Source organism: Nansenia antarctica (assembly GCF_963989245.1).
Source record: "Nansenia antarctica genome assembly, chromosome: 20".
Lineage (NCBI taxonomy): Eukaryota > Metazoa > Chordata > Actinopteri > Argentiniformes > Microstomatidae > Nansenia > Nansenia antarctica.
This window is the reverse complement of record NC_137693.1, coordinates 11606154-11627099: the sequence shown is the minus strand read 5'-3', so window position 1 is coordinate 11627099 and position 20946 is coordinate 11606154. Positions and strand designations below refer to the sequence as shown.

Here is a 20946-nt window from a genome sequence, read left to right as displayed (position 1 = left end):
GATCCACTGAGCTCACCTATGAAGTGAAGATAATCTGAAAGAATCCCTTCGACAAGTTTTTTAAATTGTTGAAACAATGTTCTTTTTGAAATGTGTGGAATGTTGGGATGAACATGTCCTCGTTAGTATAGTGGTCAGTATCCCTGCTTGTCACGCAGCAGACCAGGGTTCGATTCCCTGACGGGGAGAGTTCTCTCTTACTACTAGCATCTCATGGCCTGAAGAAGATTATGACTTACCTGCACAATGTCCCTAGAAATTCCATTGGCTTAATAGCACACAAAAAACAATACTTTATCTTTCATTGTGATGTTTTTTGGCTGTATTTTTAAGAAACTGGTTGTCACCTGAGGTTCCACCGAGATTTGAACTCGGATCACTGGATTCAAAGTCCAGAGTGCTGACCATTACACCATGGAACCTTGTCTGGCTTTCTCATCGTTACACAATGGATACCTTCAATGTATGGAGTTGATCCTGTTGGTTGGGATACGTCGTCAAGGTTATGAGAACCCTCTCCAATGAGGCAAACACTTTTGGACCTGCACAGAGACTGTCTTCTTAAAGGAACAAGATATGACCACAGGTTCCACCGAGATTTGAACTCGGATCGCAGGATTCAGAGTCCTGAGTGCTAACCATTACACCATGGAACCCTTGCCTGTGACAAGCTGATCCACTGAGCTCACCTATGAAGTCAAGATAATCTGAAAGAATCCCTTCGACAAGTTTTTTAAATTGTTGAAACAATGTTCTTTTTGAAATGTGTGGAATGTTGGGATGAACATGTCCTCGTTAGTATAGTGGTCAGTATCCCTGCTTGTCACGCAGCAGACCCGGGTTCGATTCCCTGACGGGGAGAGTTCTCTCTTACTACTAGCATCTCATGGCCTGAAGAAGATTATGACTTACCTGCACAATGTCCCTAGAAATTCCATTGGCTTAATAGCACACAAAAAACAATACTTTATCTTTCATTGTGATGTTTTTTGGCTGTATTTTTAAGAAACTGGTTGTCACCTGAGGTTCCACCGAGATTTGAACTCGGATCACTGGATTCAAAGTCCAGAGTGCTGACCATTACACCATGGAACCTTGTCTGGCTTTCTCATCGTTACACAATGGATACCTTCAATGTATGGAGTTGATCCTGTTGGTTGGGATACGTCGTCAAGGTTATGAGAACCCTCTCCAATGAGGCAAACACTTTTGGACCTGCACAGAGACTGTCTTCTTAAAGAAACAAGATATTACCACAGGTTCCACCGAGATTTGAACTCGGATCGCAGGATTCAGAGTCCTGAGTGCTAACCATTATACCATGGAACCCTTGCCTGTGACAAGCTGATCCACTGAGCTCACCTATGAAGTGAAGATAATCTGAAAGAATCCCTTCGACAAGTTTTTTAAATTGTTGAAACAATGTTCTTTTTGAAATGTGTGGAATGTTGGGATGAACAGGTCCTCGTTAGTATATTGGTCAGTATCCCTGCTTGTCACGCAGGAGACCAGGGTTCGATTCCCTGACGGGGAGAGTTCTCTCTTACTACTAGCATCTCATGGCCTGAAGAAGATTATGACTTACCTACACAATGTCCCTAGAAATTCCATTGGCTTAATAGCACACAAAAAACAATACTTTATCTGTCATTGTGATGTTTTTTGGCTGTATTTTTAAGAAACTGGTTGTCACCTGAGGTTCCACCGAGATTTGAACTCGGATCACTGGATTCAAAGTCCAGAGTGCTGACCATTACACCATGGAACCTTGTCTGGCTTTCTCATCGTTACACAATGGATACCTTCAATGTATGGAGTTGATCCTGTTGGTTGGGATACGTCGTCAAGGTTATGAGAACCCTCTCCAATGAGGCAAACACTTTTGGACCTGCACAGAGACTGTCTTCTTAAAGGAACAAGATATGACTACAGGTTCCACCGAGATTTGAACTCGGATCGCAGGATTCAGAGTCCTGAGTGCTAACCATTACACCATGGAACCCTTGCCTGTGACAAGCTGATCCACTGAGCTCACCTATGAAGTGAAGATAATCTGAAAGAATCCCTTCGACAAGTTTTTTAAATTGTTGAAACAATGTTCTTTTTGAAATGTGTGGAATGTTGGGATGAACATGTCCTCGTTAGTATAGTGGTCAGTATCCCTGCTTGTCACGCAGCAGACCAGGGTTCGATTCCCTGACGGGGAGAGTTCTCTCTTACTACTAGCATCTCATGGCCTGAAGAAGATTATGACTTACCTGCACAATGTCCCTAGAAATTCCATTGGCTTAATAGCACACAAAAATCAATACTTTATCTTTCATTGTGATGTTTTTTGGCTGTATTTTTAAGAAACTGGTTGTCACCTGAGGTTCCACCGAGATTTGAACTCGGATCACTGGATTCAAAGTCCAGAGTGCTGACCATTACACCATGGAACCTTGTCTGGCTTTCTCATCGTTACACAATGGATACCTTCAATGTATGGAGTTGATCCTGTTGGTTGGGATACGTCGTCAAGGTTATGAGAACCCTCTCCAATGAGGCAAACACTTTTGGACCTGCACAGAGACTGTCTTCTTAAAGGAACAAGATATGACCACAGGTTCCACCGAGATTTGAACTCGGATCGCAGGATTCAGAGTCCTGAGTGCTAACCATTACACCATGGAACCCTTGCCTGTGACAAGCTGATCCACTGAGCTCACCTATGAAGTGAAGATAATCTGAAAGAATCCCTTCGACAAGTTTTTTAAATTGTTGAAACAATGTTCTTTTTGAAATGTGTGGAATGTTGGGATGAACATGTCCTCGTTAGTATAGTGGTCAGTATCCCTGCTTGTCACGCAGCAGACCAGGGTTCGATTCCCTGACGGGGAGAGTTCTCTCTTACCACTAGCATCTCATGGCCTGAAGAAGATTATGACTTACCTGCACAATGTCCCTAGAAATTCCATTGGCTTACAGTTTTTCCTGGTTGTTTAAACAGATATTTGGGAACATCAGACACAATGTGCACAATCTCTAACTCATTTACCAACTGCTAAACCAATTCTGCTAAACTCCAAGCACATTTTCCTGCTTTAGACTCATCTTCCCATTCCATACCACACATTTTCCTGCTTTAGACTCATCTTCCCATTCCATACCACACATTTCCTGCTTTAGACTCATCTTCCCATTCCATACCACACATCTTTCAGCTCACTAAACACAATTCTCCATATCTTGCACACTCTTCCTGATTTTCCACTCCTGATGTTCACTCAGAACACACTGCCAATCACATTCCTAAACTCCAAAGGCTGTTGTGCACTTTGCAATCATCAATTTGGATGATTGTGGATGAGATCTTGTGGCCAGGCAGGGACCAGAGGGAGGATGCAGCCTAGTTTTGTTTTGTTTACGTTTGTTTATATATTCTCATTTGCTGTAATTCCATTTCCTGTTTTCATCCTTCATGTTCATCATTCATGTTTGCCCTGACATACAGTAGTCTATGCATAGATTTGGGGCACAAATAAAATATAATTCGATGGCAAAATATTGTGTGTTTTCTCTTTGGGTATACAGTACATACAACAATATATGTCGATATTTCACATCCAACAGGTGAAACACTGAACATGCAAAGTCCTGATTCCACTGCTAAGGCATTCCTACAGTGTTTTCCATTCATATATAGTGTTTTCCATTTTGCACATCAGTGTTCAATGAGTGCTTGGAATGTCTACTCGTATGATGTATGTGTTTGAGTTTTGAGAGCAAAGTGTGCTTGTGCAAAGGAAGTATAGGATTTAGAATTTTGTGCTTGAGTTTTGAGGGCAAAGTGTGCTTGTGCAAAGGAAGTGTAGGATTTAGCATTTTGTGTGTGAGTCTTGAGATTTGTGTTTAGGATTTTGAGGGAGTGAGGTAGTGAATCAGGGAATCTGTTTAAACAACCAGGAAAAACTGTAATAGCACACAAAAAACAATACTTTATCTTTCATTGTGATGTTTTTTGGCTGTATTTTTAAGAAACTGGTTGTCATCTGAGGTTCCACCGAGATTTGAACTCGGATCACTGGATTCAAAGTCCAGAGTGCTGACCATTACACCATGGAACCTTGTCTGCCTTTCTTATCGTTACACAATGGATACCTTCAATGTATGGAGTTGATCCTGTGAGTTGGGATACGTCGTCAAGGTTATGAGAACCCTCTCCAATGAGGCAAACACTTTTGGACCTGCACAGAGACTGTCTTTTTAAAGAAACAAGATATGACCACAGGTTCCACCGAGATTTGAACTCGGATCGCAGGATTCAGAGTCCTGAGTGCTAACCATTACACCATGGAACCCTTGCCTGTGACAAGCTGATCCACTGAGCTCACCTATGAAGTCAAGATAATCTGAAAGAATCCCTTCGACAAGTTTTTTAAATTGTTGATACAATGTTCTTTTTGAAATGTGTGGAATGTTGGGATGAACATGTCCTCGTTAGTATAGTGGTCAGCAGGGGCGCCGCTAAGGGGGTGATAAGTTAGGACGATTCTAAGGGCCCAGCACTGACAGGGGCCCATGAGAATCTTTTTTTTTTTCATTTTTTTTTTAAATATATTATATTTATAAATATTATTATTATTATTATTATTATCATAAGGACGTTAATGTAGCCGAATTCAAATTATAATTCTATGTAATAAAAAAAGTCACAAAAGAAACAAACTGGAGTTTTGTTTCTCTATGTTTAACAAAATTAAGCCTTATTATTTACCCCTCTATTTAGTCATTGCATGGTTCAGTCCACCGCGCGCGAGCTGCTAGACGAGAGGAACGTTACCGCAAATATTCTGACAAGGTTTCCATGACCAACACGTCCTGCTGTAGTATGTGTGTGGGACAGATGGAGGACAGCCAGATTGGAAATGCATCAAATGTACGTGTGCGTGCGTGGACGATGTCGTGAAAGGCAAAGCCAAAGTCAGGGTCTCAAAAGAGAAAAGTAAAAAAATCACTAAAAACAGTGGTTTAGTGATCTAATCACTGCGTGGATGATCTAGTTAGCTCGCTATCCGCTTGTTAAGTCGTGACGTGTTTCCGGGACCCAACGTTGGCTGAGGTGCTGTCTTCGAAATGGAGAAATAATAATAATAATTAATTATATTTATATAGCGCTTTTCCGGGGCTCAAATACCCTGACAATATGGAGAAAACGGGAAAGTGCTGTGTCCCTTGTTGTATGAATAGATCCGAGTCTAAAAAACTATTAAACTGTCATTCTACTGTTGTAGTTCAGAGGTATTCTGGTGCGGAGAATTTCTGGTTTGGACTCGGAAATGGCTAAACGTCACTTTTGACGTCAGGCTTAACAAGTGGATAGCTAATTAACATTAACTTCAAGTATAGTTAACTTACAGTGCACTGTCAGTATAATTTCAGTTAAATGTATGAGATGAGGGCAATTTTGGTCCAAATATAGGTTATTAGAGCTCAGTGAATTTGTATCCAGCAGCTATGCACTCTTGCTATTATAGCTAGCTAGCTAGTATAATGTTACATGCTAATGACGTCATGCACAGATGCACCTCCCAGTTGAAGGAGAAGGGGGTGAGCAGTAGGAGTTTGGGGTTAACAAACATATTTAGAATATTTTAATGTATGCTGCATTACCATGCAAGCATTGAATACAACTTTAGCTAATATTCATATTTAGTTAATAGTTCTTCCAGTAATTGCAATAACATTGACCACACTGGCATCTTAATAATATTGTTAGCTAGCTAGATAACATTTAAGTTAGCTAATCTGGTGTAATGTATGTGTTATTATGTTAATACTATTATAGGACATATTATGAATTATGTACCTATGGATACTCCATGCCAGGGCCCTCTTCAAGCAAGGCAGCCAGAGAGGAGAGCAGAGGTGGGGGGGTAGTGGTGGTCTAGTAGTGGATAGTGAGTTGGACTTGTGATCGGAAGGTTGCGAGTTCAAATCCCGCCTGAAACCACACCACTACTAGTGTGCCCTTGAGTAAGGCACTTAGCCTTCAGTTACTCCAGGGGGAATGTCCCTGTAATTCGTAATTGTTTGGATAAAATGAATAAAATGTTTACAAATTAAGAGGTAAAGAGGCAGAAGAAGAAGAGCAAGAAGTAACAAAGGACAATGACAGCAGCACAGCAAGTTGGCTTCATCACTAGATTTTAAGGATCTTATTAAAGATTTTGCTACTAAGAAGGCCCAGCGTTTAGCTTTGATTTGATTTGATCTCTTTACTCCTATCTTGAATCGTTGTGCATTAGGCTAGATATAGTTTTTAGCTCTCCAGGTATACTATTCCACAGTACTGCCGCAGTGTAAAAATAAAAATCTTCCCATTTCACATTCAATTTCGCTGGCACCATGTCTGTGTTGCTCCCTCTTGTATAAGACACGTTTGTCTTTGTGTGAAACAAGCAATGCTGAGTCAGTAAATATCTCTCTGCTGTAATTCTTCATTGATCTAATCCTGACAGTATTATGGCCAACTGATCTTTACAAGATCTACATTTATTTAGACACAATACCACCCCATTCAAATTATATTTTTATTTTTTATTATAGATTTATACTTTTATAATTGGGTTCCAATCTTCATTTAATTATACTTTTGTCCTTGTGTTGTTCAAGTCTTAATTTAATAAGTTAAAGAATGTTGAGATTTCTTTGCTGAATTGTTGATTCCTGTATTAACTGTAATTTTAAATTACATTTACAAAAGATGTCCATCATTGGATTTCTTGCAGTGCATCAATAGTTCATCAACTTCAACTGGGTTTAGGTTGATGGGTGGTTTAGGTGGGGGGGCCCAAAATGTTATTCTGTCATGGGGCCCAGAATCTCTAGCGGCGCCCCTGGTGGTCAGTATCCCTGCTTGTCACGCAGGAGACCAGGGTTCGATTCCCTGACGGGGAGAGTTCTCTCTTACTACTAGCATCTCATGGCCTGAAGAAGATTATGACTTATCTGCACAATGTCCCTAGAAATTCCATTGGCTTAATAGCACACAAAAAATAATACTTTATCTTTCATTGTGATGTTTTTTGGCTGTATTTTTAAGAAACTGGTTGTCACCTGAGGTTCCACCGAGATTTGAACTCGGATCACTGGATTCAAAGTCCAGAGTGCTGACCATTACACCATGGAACCTTGTCTGCCTTTCTCATCGTTACACAATGGATACCTTCAATGTATGGAGTTGATCCTGTTGGTTGGGATACGTCGTCAAGGTTATGAGGACCCTCTCCAATGAGGCAAATACTTTTGGACCTGCACAGAGACTGTCTTTTTAAAGAAACAAGATATGACCACAGGTTCCACCGAGATTTGAACTCGGATCGCAGGATTCAGAGTCCTGAGTGCTAACCATTACACCATGGAACCCTTGCCTGTGACAAGCTGATCCACTGAGCTCACCTATGAAGTGAAGATAATCTGAAAGAATCCCTTCGACAAGTTTTTTTAATTGTTGAAACAATGTTCTTTTTGAAATGTGTGGAATGTTAGGATGAACATGTCCTCGTTAGTATAGTGGTCAGTATCCCTGCTTGTCACGCAGGAGACCAGGGTTCGATTCCCTGACGGGGAGAGTTCTCTCTTACTACTAGCATCTCATGGCCTGAAGAAGATTATGACTTACCTGCACAATGTCCCTAGAAATTCCTTTCGCTTAATAGAACAAAAAAAACAATACTTTATCTTTCATCGTGATGTTTTGGAACCCTTGCCTGTGACAAGCTGATCCACTGAGCTCACCTATGAAGTTAAGATAATCTGAAAGAATCCCTTCGACAAGTTTTTTTAATTGTTGAAACAATGTTCTTTTTGAAATGTGTGGAATGTTTGGATGAACAGGTCCTCGTTAGTATAGTGGTCAGTATCCCTGCTTGTCACGCAGGAGACAAGGGTTCGATTCCCTGACGGGGAGAGTTCTCTCTTACTACTAGCATCTCATGGCCTGAAGAAGATTATGACTTACCTGCACAATGTCCCTAGAAATTCCTTTCGCTTAATAGAACAAAAAAAACAATACTTTATCTTTCATTGTGATGTTTTGGAACCCTTGTCTGTGACAAGCTGATCCACTGAGCTCACCTATGAAGTGAAGATAATCTGAAAGAATCCCTTCGACAAGTTTTTTTAATTGTTGAAACAATGTTCTTTTTGAAATGTGTGGAATGTTGGGATGATCATGTCCTCGTTAGTATAGTGGTCAGTATCCCTGCTTGTCACGCAGGAGACCAGGGTTCGATTCCCTGACAGGGAGAGTTCTCTCTTACTACTAGCATCTCATGGCCTGAAGAAGATTATGACTTACCTGCACAATGTCCCTAGAAATTCCATTGGCTTAATAGCACACAAAAAACAATACTTTATCTTTCATTGTGATGTTTTTTGGCTGTATTTTTAAGAAACTGGTAGTCACCTGAGGTTCCACCGAGATTTGAACTCGGATCACTGGATTCAAAGTCCAGAGTGCTGACCATTACACCATGGAACCTTGTCTGCCTTTCTCATCATTACACAATGGATACCTTCAATGTATGGAGTTGATCCTGTGGGTTGGGATACGTCGTCAAGGAGATGAGAACCCTCTCCAATGAGGCAAACACTTTTGGACCTGCACAGAGACTGTCTTTTTAAAGAAACAAGATATGACCACAGGTTCCACCGAGATTTGAACTCAGATCGCAGGATTCAGAGTCCTGAGTGCTAACCATTACACCATGGACCCCTTGCCTGTGACAAGCTGATCCACTGAGCTCACCTATGAAGTGAAGATAATCTGAAAGAATCCCTTCGACAAGTTTTTTAAATTGTTGAAACAATGTTCTTTTTGAAATGTGTGGAATGTTGGGATGAACATGTCCTCGTTAGTATAGTGGTCAGTATCCCTGCTTGTCACGCAGGAGACCAGGGTTCGATTCCCTGACGGGGAGAGTTCTCTCTTACTACTAGCATCTCATGGCCTGAAGAAGATTATGACTTACCTGCACAATGTCCCTAGAAATTCCTTTCGCTTAATAGAACAAAAAAAACAATACTTTATCTTTCATTGTGATGTTTTGGAACCCTTGCCTGTGACAAGCTGATCCACTGAGCTCACCTATGAAGTTAAGATAATCTGAAAGAATCCCTTCGACAAGTTTTTTTAATTGTTGAAACAATGTTCTTTTTGAAATGTGTGGAATGTTTGGATGAACAGGTCCTCGTTAGTATAGTGGTCAGTATCCCTGCTTGTCACGCAGGAGACCAGGGTTCGATTCCCTGACGGGGAGAGTTCTCTCTTACTACTAGCATCTCATGGCCTGAAGAAGATTATGACTTACCTGCACAATGTCCCTAGAAATTCCATTGGCTTAATAGCACACAAAAAACAATACTTTATATTTCATTGTGATGTTTTTTGGCTGGATTTTTAAGAAACTGGTTGTCATCTGAGGTTCCACCGAGATTTGAACTCGGATCACTGGATTCAAAGTCCAGAGTGCTGACCATTACACCATGGAACCTTGTCTGCCTTTCTCATCGTTACACAATGGATACCTTCAATGTATGGAGTTGATCCTGTGGGTTGGGATACGTCGTCAAGGTTATGAGAACCCTCTCCAATGAGGCAAACACTTTTGGACCTGCACAGAGACTGTCTTTTTAAAGAAACAAGATATGACCACAGGTTCCACCGAGATTTGAACTCGGATCGCAGGATTCAGAGTCCTGAGTGCTAACCATTACACCATGGAACCCTTGCCTGTGACAAGCTGATCCACTGAGCTCACCTATGAAGTCAAGATAATCTGAAAGAATCCCTTCGACAAGTTTTTTAAATTGTTGATACAATGTTCTTTTTGAAATGTGTGGAATGTTGGGATGAACATGTCCTCGTTAGTATAGTGGTCAGTGTCCCTGCTTGTCACGCAGGAGACCAGGGTTCGATTCCCTGACGGGGAGAGTTCTCTCTTACTACTAGCATCTCATGGCCTGAAGAAGATTATGACTTACCTGCACAATGTCCCTAGAAATTCCTTTCGCTTAATAGAACAAAAAAAACAATACTTTATCTTTCATTGTGATGTTTTGGAACCCTTGCCTGTGACAAGCTGATCCACTGAGCTCACCTATGAAGTTAAGATAATCTGAAAGAATCCCTTCGACAAGTTTTTTAAATGGTTGAAACCATGTTCTTTTTTAAATGTGTGGAATGTTTGGATGAACAGGTCCTCGTTAGTATAGTGGTCAGTATCCCTGCTTGTCACGCAGGAGACCAGGGTTCGATTCCCTGACGGGGAGAGTTCTCTCTTACTACTAGCATCTCATGGCCTGAAGAAGATTATGACTTATCTGCACAATGTCCCTAGAAATTCCATTGGCTTAATAGCACACAAAAAACAATACTTTATCTTTCATTGTGATGTTTTTTGGCTGTATTTTTAAGAAACTGGTTGTCACCTGAGGTTCCACCGAGATTTGAACACGGATCACTGGATTCAAAGTCCAGAGTGCTGACCATTACACCATGGAACCTTGTCTGCCTTTCTCATCGTTACACAATGGATACCTTCAATGTATGGAGTTGATCCTGTGGGTTGGGATACGTCGTCAAGGTTATGTGAACCCTCTCCAATGAGGCAAACACTTTTGGACCTGCACAGAGACTGTCTTTTTAAAGAAACAAGATATGACCACAGGTTCCACCGAGATTTGAACTCGGATCGCAGGATTCAGAGTCCTGAGTGCTAACCATTACACCATGGAACCCTTGCCTGTGACAAGCTGATCCACTGAGCTCACCTATGAAGTCAAGATAATCTGAAAGAATCCCTTCGACAAGTTTTTTAAATTGTTGATACAATGTTCTTTTTGAAATGTGTGGAATGTTGGGATGAACATGTCCTCGTTAGTATAGTGGTCAGTATCCCTGCTTGTCACGCAGGAGACCAGGGTTCGATTCCCTGACGGGGAGAGTTCTCTCTTACTACTAGCATCTCATGGCCTGAAGAAGATTATGACTTACCTGCACAATGTCCCTAGAAATTCCTTTCGCTTAATAGAACAAAAAAACCAATACTTTATCTTTCATTGTGATGTTTTGGAACCCTTGCCTGTGACAAGCTGATCCACTGAGCTCACCTATGAAGTTAAGATAATCTGAAAGAATCCCTTCGACAAGTTTTTTTAATTGTTGAAACAATGTTCTTTTTGAAATGTGTGGAATGTTTGGATGAACAGGTCCTCGTTAGTATAGTGGTCAGTATCCCTGCTTGTCACGCAGGAGACAAGGGTTCGATTCCCTGACGGGGAGAGTTCTCTCTTACTACTAGCATCTCATGGCCTGAAGAAGATTATGACTTACCTGCACAATGTCCCTAGAAATTCCTTTCGCTTAATAGAACAAAAAAAACAATACTTTATCTTTCATTGTGATGTTTTGGAACCCTTGCCTGTGACAAGCTGATCCACTGAGCTCACCTATGAAGTTAAGATAATCTGAAAGAATCCCTTCGACAAGTTTTTTTAATTGTTGAAACAATGTTCTTTTTGAAATGTGTGGAATGTTTGGATGAACAGGTCCTCGTTAGTATAGTGGTCAGTATCCCTGCTTGTCACGCAGGAGACCAGGGTTCGATTCCCTGACGGGGAGAGTTCTCTCTTACTACTAGCATCTCATGGCCTGAAGAAGATTATGACTTACCTGCACAATGTCCCTAGAAATTCCTTTCGCTTAATAGAACAAAAAAAACAATACTTTATCTTTCATTGTGATGTTTTGGAACCCTTGCCTGTGACAAGCTGATCCACTGAGCTCACCTATGAAGTTAAGATAATCTGAAAGAATCCCTTCGACAAGTTTTTTTAATTGTTGAAACAATGTTCTTTTTGAAATGTGTGGAATGTTTGGATGAACAGGTCCTCGTTAGTATAGTGGTCAGTATCCCTGCTTGTCACGCAGGAGACCAGGGTTCGATTCCCTGACGGGGAGAGTTCTCTCTTACTACTAGCATCTCATGGCCTGAAGAAGATTATGACTTACCTGCACAATGTCCCTAGAAATTCCATTGGCTTAATAGCACACAAAAAACAATACTTTATATTTCATTGTGATGTTTTTTGGCTGGATTTTTAAGAAACTGGTTGTCATCTGAGGTTCCACCGAGATTTGAACTCGGATCACTGGATTCAAAGTCCAGAGTGCTGACCATTACACCATGGAACCTTGTCTGCCTTTCTCATCGTTACACAATGGATACCTTCAATGTATGGAGTTGATCCTGTGGGTTGGGATACGTCGTCAAGGTTATGAGAACCCTCTCCAATGAGGCAAACACTTTTGGACCTGCACAGAGACTGTCTTTTTAAAGAAACAAGATATGACCACAGGTTCCACCGAGATTTGAACTCGGATCGCAGGATTCAGAGTCCTGAGTGCTAACCATTACACCATGGAACCCTTGCCTGTGACAAGCTGATCCACTGAGCTCACCTATGAAGTCAAGATAATCTGAAAGAATCCCTTCGACAAGTTTTTTAAATTGTTGATACAATGTTCTTTTTGAAATGTGTGGAATGTTGGGATGAACATGTCCTCGTTAGTATAGTGGTCAGTGTCCCTGCTTGTCACGCAGGAGACCAGGGTTCGATTCCCTGACGGGGAGAGTTCTCTCTTACTACTAGCATCTCATGGCCTGAAGAAGATTATGACTTACCTGCACAATGTCCCTAGAAATTCCTTTCGCTTAATAGAACAAAAAAAACAATACTTTATCTTTCATTGTGATGTTTTGGAACCCTTGCCTGTGACAAGCTGATCCACTGAGCTCACCTATGAAGTTAAGATAATCTGAAAGAATCCCTTCGACAAGTTTTTTAAATGGTTGAAACCATGTTCTTTTTTAAATGTGTGGAATGTTTGGATGAACAGGTCCTCGTTAGTATAGTGGTCAGTATCCCTGCTTGTCACGCAGGAGACCAGGGTTCGATTCCCTGACGGGGAGAGTTCTCTCTTACTACTAGCATCTCATGGCCTGAAGAAGATTATGACTTATCTGCACAATGTCCCTAGAAATTCCATTGGCTTAATAGCACACAAAAAACAATACTTTATCTTTCATTGTGATGTTTTTTGGCTGTATTTTTAAGAAACTGGTTGTCACCTGAGGTTCCACCGAGATTTGAACACGGATCACTGGATTCAAAGTCCAGAGTGCTGACCATTACACCATGGAACCTTGTCTGCCTTTCTCATCGTTACACAATGGATACCTTCAATGTATGGAGTTGATCCTGTGGGTTGGGATACGTCGTCAAGGTTATGTGAACCCTCTCCAATGAGGCAAACACTTTTGGACCTGCACAGAGACTGTCTTTTTAAAGAAACAAGATATGACCACAGGTTCCACCGAGATTTGAACTCGGATCGCAGGATTCAGAGTCCTGAGTGCTAACCATTACACCATGGAACCCTTGCCTGTGACAAGCTGATCCACTGAGCTCACCTATGAAGTCAAGATAATCTGAAAGAATCCCTTCGACAAGTTTTTTAAATTGTTGATACAATGTTCTTTTTGAAATGTGTGGAATGTTGGGATGAACATGTCCTCGTTAGTATAGTGGTCAGTATCCCTGCTTGTCACGCGGGGGCCAGTCGCGTGTTGCTATAACGGAGATTTTTAACCGTTTATTGACCCTTTCTTGCCGTCTTTTCAGCCGCGGGTTCGAATCCACCTGAGGACATTACTGTCAAAAATATTTTCTTTTTTAAAGTCTTAATCAATTAAATGTTTAATGTAACACAACATGTTTTGATGATTTATAATTCATTTCATTAAAGAAAACAGGACATCTTATGCTATTTATTGGTTTAACATTGCAATGTATTCTGCCCTGTTGAGTTCTCTAACCCTAAGCTCCATTGTTGATGTTAATGTAACCATTATACTGTTTTAAAACATACACAGACACGTGGATGTATTGAACTCCACACTTGATTTATTAAAAAGCACACACGCACAACTGCTAAACCATGTACATAAAAAATAAACAAAACTGATTAAACCTTGGTTGTATCGAACTAAAACAAAATGTGCATATTTAAAACAATTTCCAACAGTGTTACAACATTAATTAATCATTTCATTGTAAATAAAAACTCTACTATGTGTGTGTGTGTGTGTGTGTGTGTGTGTGTGTGTGTGTGTGTGTGTGTACAGTCTCTTTCCCTTCTAAGGTGCCACACTGATCAGGACCCTGGCCACTCAACCCATGGCCATTCAGCCCCATCTTCATCCAGATGCTCTGATGGGGACAGCAGTTCCAGCGGCCGACATTGTGATCGTAGCTGGGGATGGAAGGCTCAGCTGCAGGCTGTGTTGGGGGCGGAGGGAGAGAGGCTGCAGGCTGCGTTGGGGGCGGAGGGAGAGAGGCTGCAGACTGTGATGGAGGAGCATGGTGTGGCAGTGCTGCATGACAACAAAATAAATAGGAAACACATGTTAAACCAAAAAGGAGCTGTGCATAGACTTCAGTTAAAAAACATGCCAGAGTATTGAGGCAGCACTGTATGCTGCTCTGCTCTGGTAGGGGCAGGGTGCTTCACATGACACTTCTAGTATCAGAGAGAGTAGTACATTCACCATTTTTAAATCTAGAACCAAAAAATTACAGAAAGAACATCAGTTCTGTGATCATTAATTGTATTGATGATGATGATGATGATGATGTGTGTGTGTCTTAACTAGTGTAATGTTGTGTTGTAATGTTTTTACTTTATTTTTATTTTTATTATCAACATCATTTATATATATATATATATATATGTTACGGTACATGTGGGAATACGGTACATGTGGGAAAACTAGGGTTAGGGTTAGGTGCTAAGGTGCTACGGTTAGGGTTAGGGATAGGGATAGGGTTAGGGTTAGACATGCCATCATGTACCAAGTCGACGTAGCACCTAACCCTAACACTAGTTTTCCCACATGTGCCGTCTTCTCACATGTACCGTAACATATATATATATTTATTATTATTATTCCATTGTTGATTAGAACTTTATTGTATCTTAGTCATTTGTATTAGTGTATCCTGTTTCCCTATTGTCTTGTTACCCTTCCCCCAGGGACTACAGATGGAAATTAGCTCTGAACTATATCTGAAGCAATATATGTATTGTGCATTATCCCTGTCAAATAAACTAATAAACAAACATGTAATGTAGGATCTAAGGTAATAGGATGCAAAAGAAGTCTCAATAGTTTGTTAAATATCCACAGCAAAGTACCAACATTTACAGATGACTTTCAATCAAAATAACAGACCTGGTTGAAATTGTGTGCAATATAAATAAACTGAAATGACATACTGTATTCCCACACGGCGGGTTCTAGAGTGTAGGCCTAAGGATGGGGCCCAGGCAAGCCGCTGAGGAGGTATTGGCAGCAGGACCTTCACTGGAGCTGAAGGAGGAGGTAACATGAAACTTCACACAACTGGAAATCACTTTGACAGTGAATAAAGATGGGACACACAGTAATGTACATGAATTAACCTTGCAAAGGAGACGCAGTCACATCGGATTCATCATCATGAGCTGGTCTCAAGAGTGTAACTGAAGCAGTCAGTTTGCTCCACACTGTAAAAGAAAATAAAGTGTTATTCTCTCCCTCACTAATGCCTGGCTTATTCATCATGCTTGTAAATGGGTTATAGCCACATTCTGTCATTACCTGTTATAGTCTGTCAAGCTGATTTGAACATTAATAAGTCTCAGTATGTCTACTCTGATGTGAATATGTCTCATCTGATGAGAATTACATATACATTGGTATATAGGCTATTTGTTATGAATGGATATTTAGTTCAATGTTCACTTCTTTAAAGCAGGTAAAGCCTCAGTGACGGTATGCATGTTTAAACACATTGATTGTGAAATCAAGGGTTTGGTATGTTTCTAAATTGTATGGGTGTCACCTGCTCAAAATGCCTCTTACATACTGTAATGTACATGCCAAACCCTTGAAACACATCTTCAAAAAGGATGCAAAAAGAGAACTCGTATGAACACTTATCCTCCTCCTACAAATAGATACAATATGGAATGTAATAAAACATGCAATTACACATGTACTGTACAGAGCAGACATACATTGTAAATACATGTAGGCTAACTAAACTTGTAAATAAACTAACTGTACATACATTTACACTTTAATTGTCCTATAATATAAATTACACCTGATTGATTTGATTTGATTTAGGCCTATTTGAAAGTTAATATCACAGTGTAACACTGGGGGATTTACTAAATGACAACATTGTGGGCACTGCTAGGCAGCAGTCATATCATTTGCACATTAGTATGTACAATACTGGTGTACATATTATGTACAGTAGCCTAATGCTGTATAGTATGGCCAGGCTATCATTGTGCAAAACTGTGTAGACTAGCATTGCAGTAGTATCTAAAACATTGCACAACCATAACACTATGAATAACTCGCAAGACGGTTCGCAAAACCCACACACTGTTATTAACATTGTTAATTTAACAACTGTTGAACAAAGTATTGAGACAGCAGACTTGTCCGATGTGTAGCCGTACAGTAGCTTGGCAAATCAATATCGAAATAGCTTTGAATATGTTACCTATATATATATATACATATATGTTACCGTAGACACGTCCGGACCTGACAGACATGTCCGATAACGAGTCAAGTACAGCAAAAGTACCGTAAACTGAAAACTGTCCGCTTTTCAGATTCAGATTCAGATTCAGATAACGTTTATTGCCATTATGCATACACATATAGGAATTTGCTTCGGCATTACAGTAAGTGCGTTTATACTTTTTTCACGTGTATACAAAAACAAATGCAAAAAAACAGGGCAACACAGGACAGACAACAGTGCATTGGATAGTGCAACATATATAAAGTGCAGTGCTTTCTGCAGCCCCTCTTGTATGTCTACTTATTATATATTATTACAGTTAATGTTTGTGACTTACCTATTAACCAAACGAAGAAAGTAAACTTGAGAGTTTAGAACGCGAGAAAGACGGTACGCTGTCTTTGCCTTTCAGGAAATAGTGCAGTCGAGTTGATTTCAGTGTTGTGACGTGACGTCACTGCTCAATGCGCCACAAAACCATCCGGTGGCCGAAAATATATGAACTATATAGAACTACCAAAGTGAACGGGATCTTAACTACTGCCATAGACAATGAATGGGCCAATGCAAAGTCTATGGCAGTAGTGTAGGCATATCTCTCGATTGCCGCGCGGGAGACCAGGGTTCGATTCCCTGACGGGGAGAGTTCTCTCTTACTACTAGCATCTCATGGCCTGAAGAAGATTATGACTTACCTGCACAATGTCCCTAGAAATTCCTTTCGCTTAATAGAACAAAAAAACCAATACTTTATCTTTCATTGTGATGTTTTGGAACCCTTGCCTGTGACAAGCTGATCCACTGAGCTCACCTATGAAGTTAAGATAATCTGAAAGAATCCCTTCGACAAGTTTTTTTAATTGTTGAAACAATGTTCTTTTTGAAATGTGTGGAATGTTTGGATGAACAGGTCCTCGTTAGTATAGTGGTCAGTATCCCTGCTTGTCACGCAGGAGACAAGGGTTCGATTCCCTGACGGGGAGAGTTCTCTCTTACTACTAGCATCTCATGGCCTGAAGAAGATTATGACTTACCTGCACAATGTCCCTAGAAATTCCTTTCGCTTAATAGAACAAAAAAAACAATACTTTATCTTTCATTGTGATGTTTTGGAACCCTTGCCTGTGACAAGCTGATCCACTGAGCTCACCTATGAAGTTAAGATAATCTGAAAGAATCCCTTCGACAAGTTTTTTTAATTGTTGAAACAATGTTCTTTTTGAAATGTGTGGAATGTTTGGATGAACAGGTCCTCGTTAGTATAGTGGTCAGTATCCCTGCTTGTCACGCAGGAGACCAGGGTTCGATTCCCTGACGGGGAGAGTTCTCTCTTACTACTAGCATCTCATGGCCTGAAGAAGATTATGACTTACCTGCACAATGTCCCTAGAAATTCCATTGGCTTAATAGCACACAAAAAACAACACTTTATCTTTCATTGTGATGTTTTTTGGCTGTATTTTTAAGAAACTGGTTGTCATCTGAGGTTCCACCGAGATTTGAACTCGGATCACTGGATTCAAAGTCCAGAGTGCTGACCATTACACCATGGAACCTTGTCTGCCTTTCTCATCGTTACACAATGGATACCTTCAATGTATGGAGTTGATCCTGTGGGTTGGGATACGTCGTCAAGGTTATGAGAACCCTCTCCAATGAGGCAAACACTTTTGGACCTGCACAGAGACTGTCTTTTTAAAGAAACAAGATATGACCACAGGTTCCACTGAGATTTGAACTCGGATCGCAGGATTCAGAGTCCTGAGTGCTAACCATTACACCATGGAACCCTTGCCTGTGACAAGCTGATCCACTGAGCTCACCTATGAAGTCAAGATAATCTGAAAGAATCCCTTCGACAAGTATTTTTAATTGTTGAAACAATGTTCTTTTTGAAATGTGTGGAATGTTGGGATGAACATGTCCTCGTTAGTATAGTGGTCAGTATCCCTGCTTGTCACGCAGGAGACCAGGGTTCGATTCCCTGACGGGGAGAGTTCTCTCTTACTACTAGCATCTCATGGCCTGAAGAAGATTATGACTTATCTGCACAATGTCCCTAGAAATTCCATTGGCTTAATAGCACACAAAAAACAATACTTTATCTTTCATTGTGATGTTTTTTGGCTGTATTTTTAAGAAACTGGTTGTCATCTGAGGTTCCACCGAGATTTGAACTCGGATCACTGGATTCAAAGTCCAGAGTGCTGACCATTACACCATGGAACCTTGTCTGCCTTTCATCGTTACACAATGGATACCTTCAATGTATGGAGTTGATCCTGTGGGTTGGGATACGTCGTCAAGGTTATAAGAACCCTCTCCAATGAGGCAAACACTTTTGGACCTGCACAGAGACTGTCTTTTTAAAGAAACAAGATATGACCACAGGTTCCACCGAGATTTGAACTCGGATCGCAGGATTCAGAGTCCTGAGTGCTAACCATTACACCATGGAACCCTTGCCTGTGACAAGCTGATCCACTGAGCTCACCTATGAAGTGAAGATAATCTGAAAGAATCCCTTCGACAAGTTTTATAAATTGTTGAAACAATGTTCTTTTTGAAATGTGTGGAATGTTGGGATGAACAGGTCCTCGTTAGTATAGTGGTCAGTATCCCTGCTTGTCACGCAGGAGACCAGGGTTCGATTCCCTGACGGGGAGCGTTCTCTCTTACTACTAGCATCTCATGGCCTGAAGAAGATTATGACTTACCTGCACAATGTCCCTAGAAATTCCTTTCGCTTAATAGAACAAAAAAAACAATACTTTATCTTTCATTGTGATGTTTTGGAACCCTTGCCTGTGACAAGCTGATCCACTGAGCTCACCTATGAAGTCAAGATAATCTGAAAGAATCGCTTCGACAAGGTTTTTTTAATTGTTGAAACAATGTTATTTTTGAAATGTGTGGAATGTTGGGATAAACATGTCCTCGTTAGTATAGTGGTCAGTATCCCTGCTTGTCACGCAGGAGACCAGGGTTCGATTCCATGACGGGGAGAGTTCTCTCTTACTACTAGCATCTCATGGCCTGAAGAAGATTATGACTTACCTGCACAATGTCCCTAGAAATTCCTTTCGCTTAATAGATTAAAAAAAACAATACTTTATCTTTCATTGTCATGTTTTGGAACCCTTGCCTGTGACAAGCTGATCCACTGAGCTCACCTATGAAGTGAAGATAATCTGAAAGAATCCCTTCGACAAGTTTTTTTAATTGTTGAAACAATGTTCTTTTTTAAATGTGTGGAATGTTGGGATGAACAGGTCCTCGTTAGTATAGTGGTCAGTATCCCTGCTTGTCACGCAGGAGACCAGGGTTCGATTCCCTGACGGGGAGAGTTCTCTCTTACTACTAGCATCTCATGGCCTGAAGAAGATTATGACTTACCTGCACAATGTCCCTAGAAATTCCTTTCGCTTAATAGCACAAAACAACCAATACTTTAACCTTCATTGTGATGTTTTTTTGGCTGTATTTTTAAGAAACTGGTTGTCACCTGAGGTTCCACCGCGATTTGAACTCGGATCACTGGATTCAAAGTCCAGAGTGCTGACCATTACACCATGGAAACTTGTCTGCCTTTCTCATCGTTACACAATGGATACCTTCAATGTATGGAGTTGATCCTGTGGGTTGGGATACGTCGTCAAGGTTATGAGAACCCTCTCCAATGAGGCAAACACTTTTGGACCTGCACAGAGACTGTCTTTTTAAAGAAACAAGATATGACCACAGGTTACACCGAGATTTAAACTCGGATCGCAGGATTCAGAGTCCTGAGTGCTAACCATTACACCATGGAACCCTTGCCTGTGACAAGCTGATCCACTGAGCTCACCTATGAAGTCAAGATAATCTGAAAGAATCCCTTCAAACAGTTTTTTTAATTGTTGAAACAATGTCCTTTTTGAAATGTGTGGAATGTTGGGATGAACATGTCCTAGTTAGTATAGTGGTCAGTATCCCTGCTTGTCACGCAGGAGACCAGGGTTCGATTCCCTGACGGGGAGAGTTCTCTCTTACTACTAGCATCTCATGGCCTGAAGAAGATTATGACTTACCTGCACAATGTCCCTAGAAATTCCTTTCGCTTAATAGAACAAAAAAAACAATACTTTATCTTTCATTGTGATGTTTTGGAACCCTTGCCTGTGACAAGCTGATCCACTGAGCTCACCTATGAAGTGAAGATAATCTGAAAGAATCGCTTCGACAAGTTTTTTTAATTGTTGAAACAATGTTATT

At 40.7% G+C, this 20946-nt stretch overlaps 1 long non-coding RNA gene across 1 annotated transcript; it reads right to left on the bottom strand.

Annotated features, from left to right (window-relative positions):
* Positions 1–13994: 13994 nt before the first annotated feature.
* On the bottom strand, positions 13995–17109 carry LOC308174528. Its single transcript, XR_013937921.1, has 4 exons — positions 17030–17109; positions 15569–15652; positions 15383–15476; positions 13995–14480 (listed from the first exon to the last, which is right to left on the bottom strand). It is a non-coding gene; the product is annotated as an uncharacterized lncRNA (long non-coding RNA).
* Between the last annotated feature and the right edge of the window lie 3837 nt (positions 17110–20946).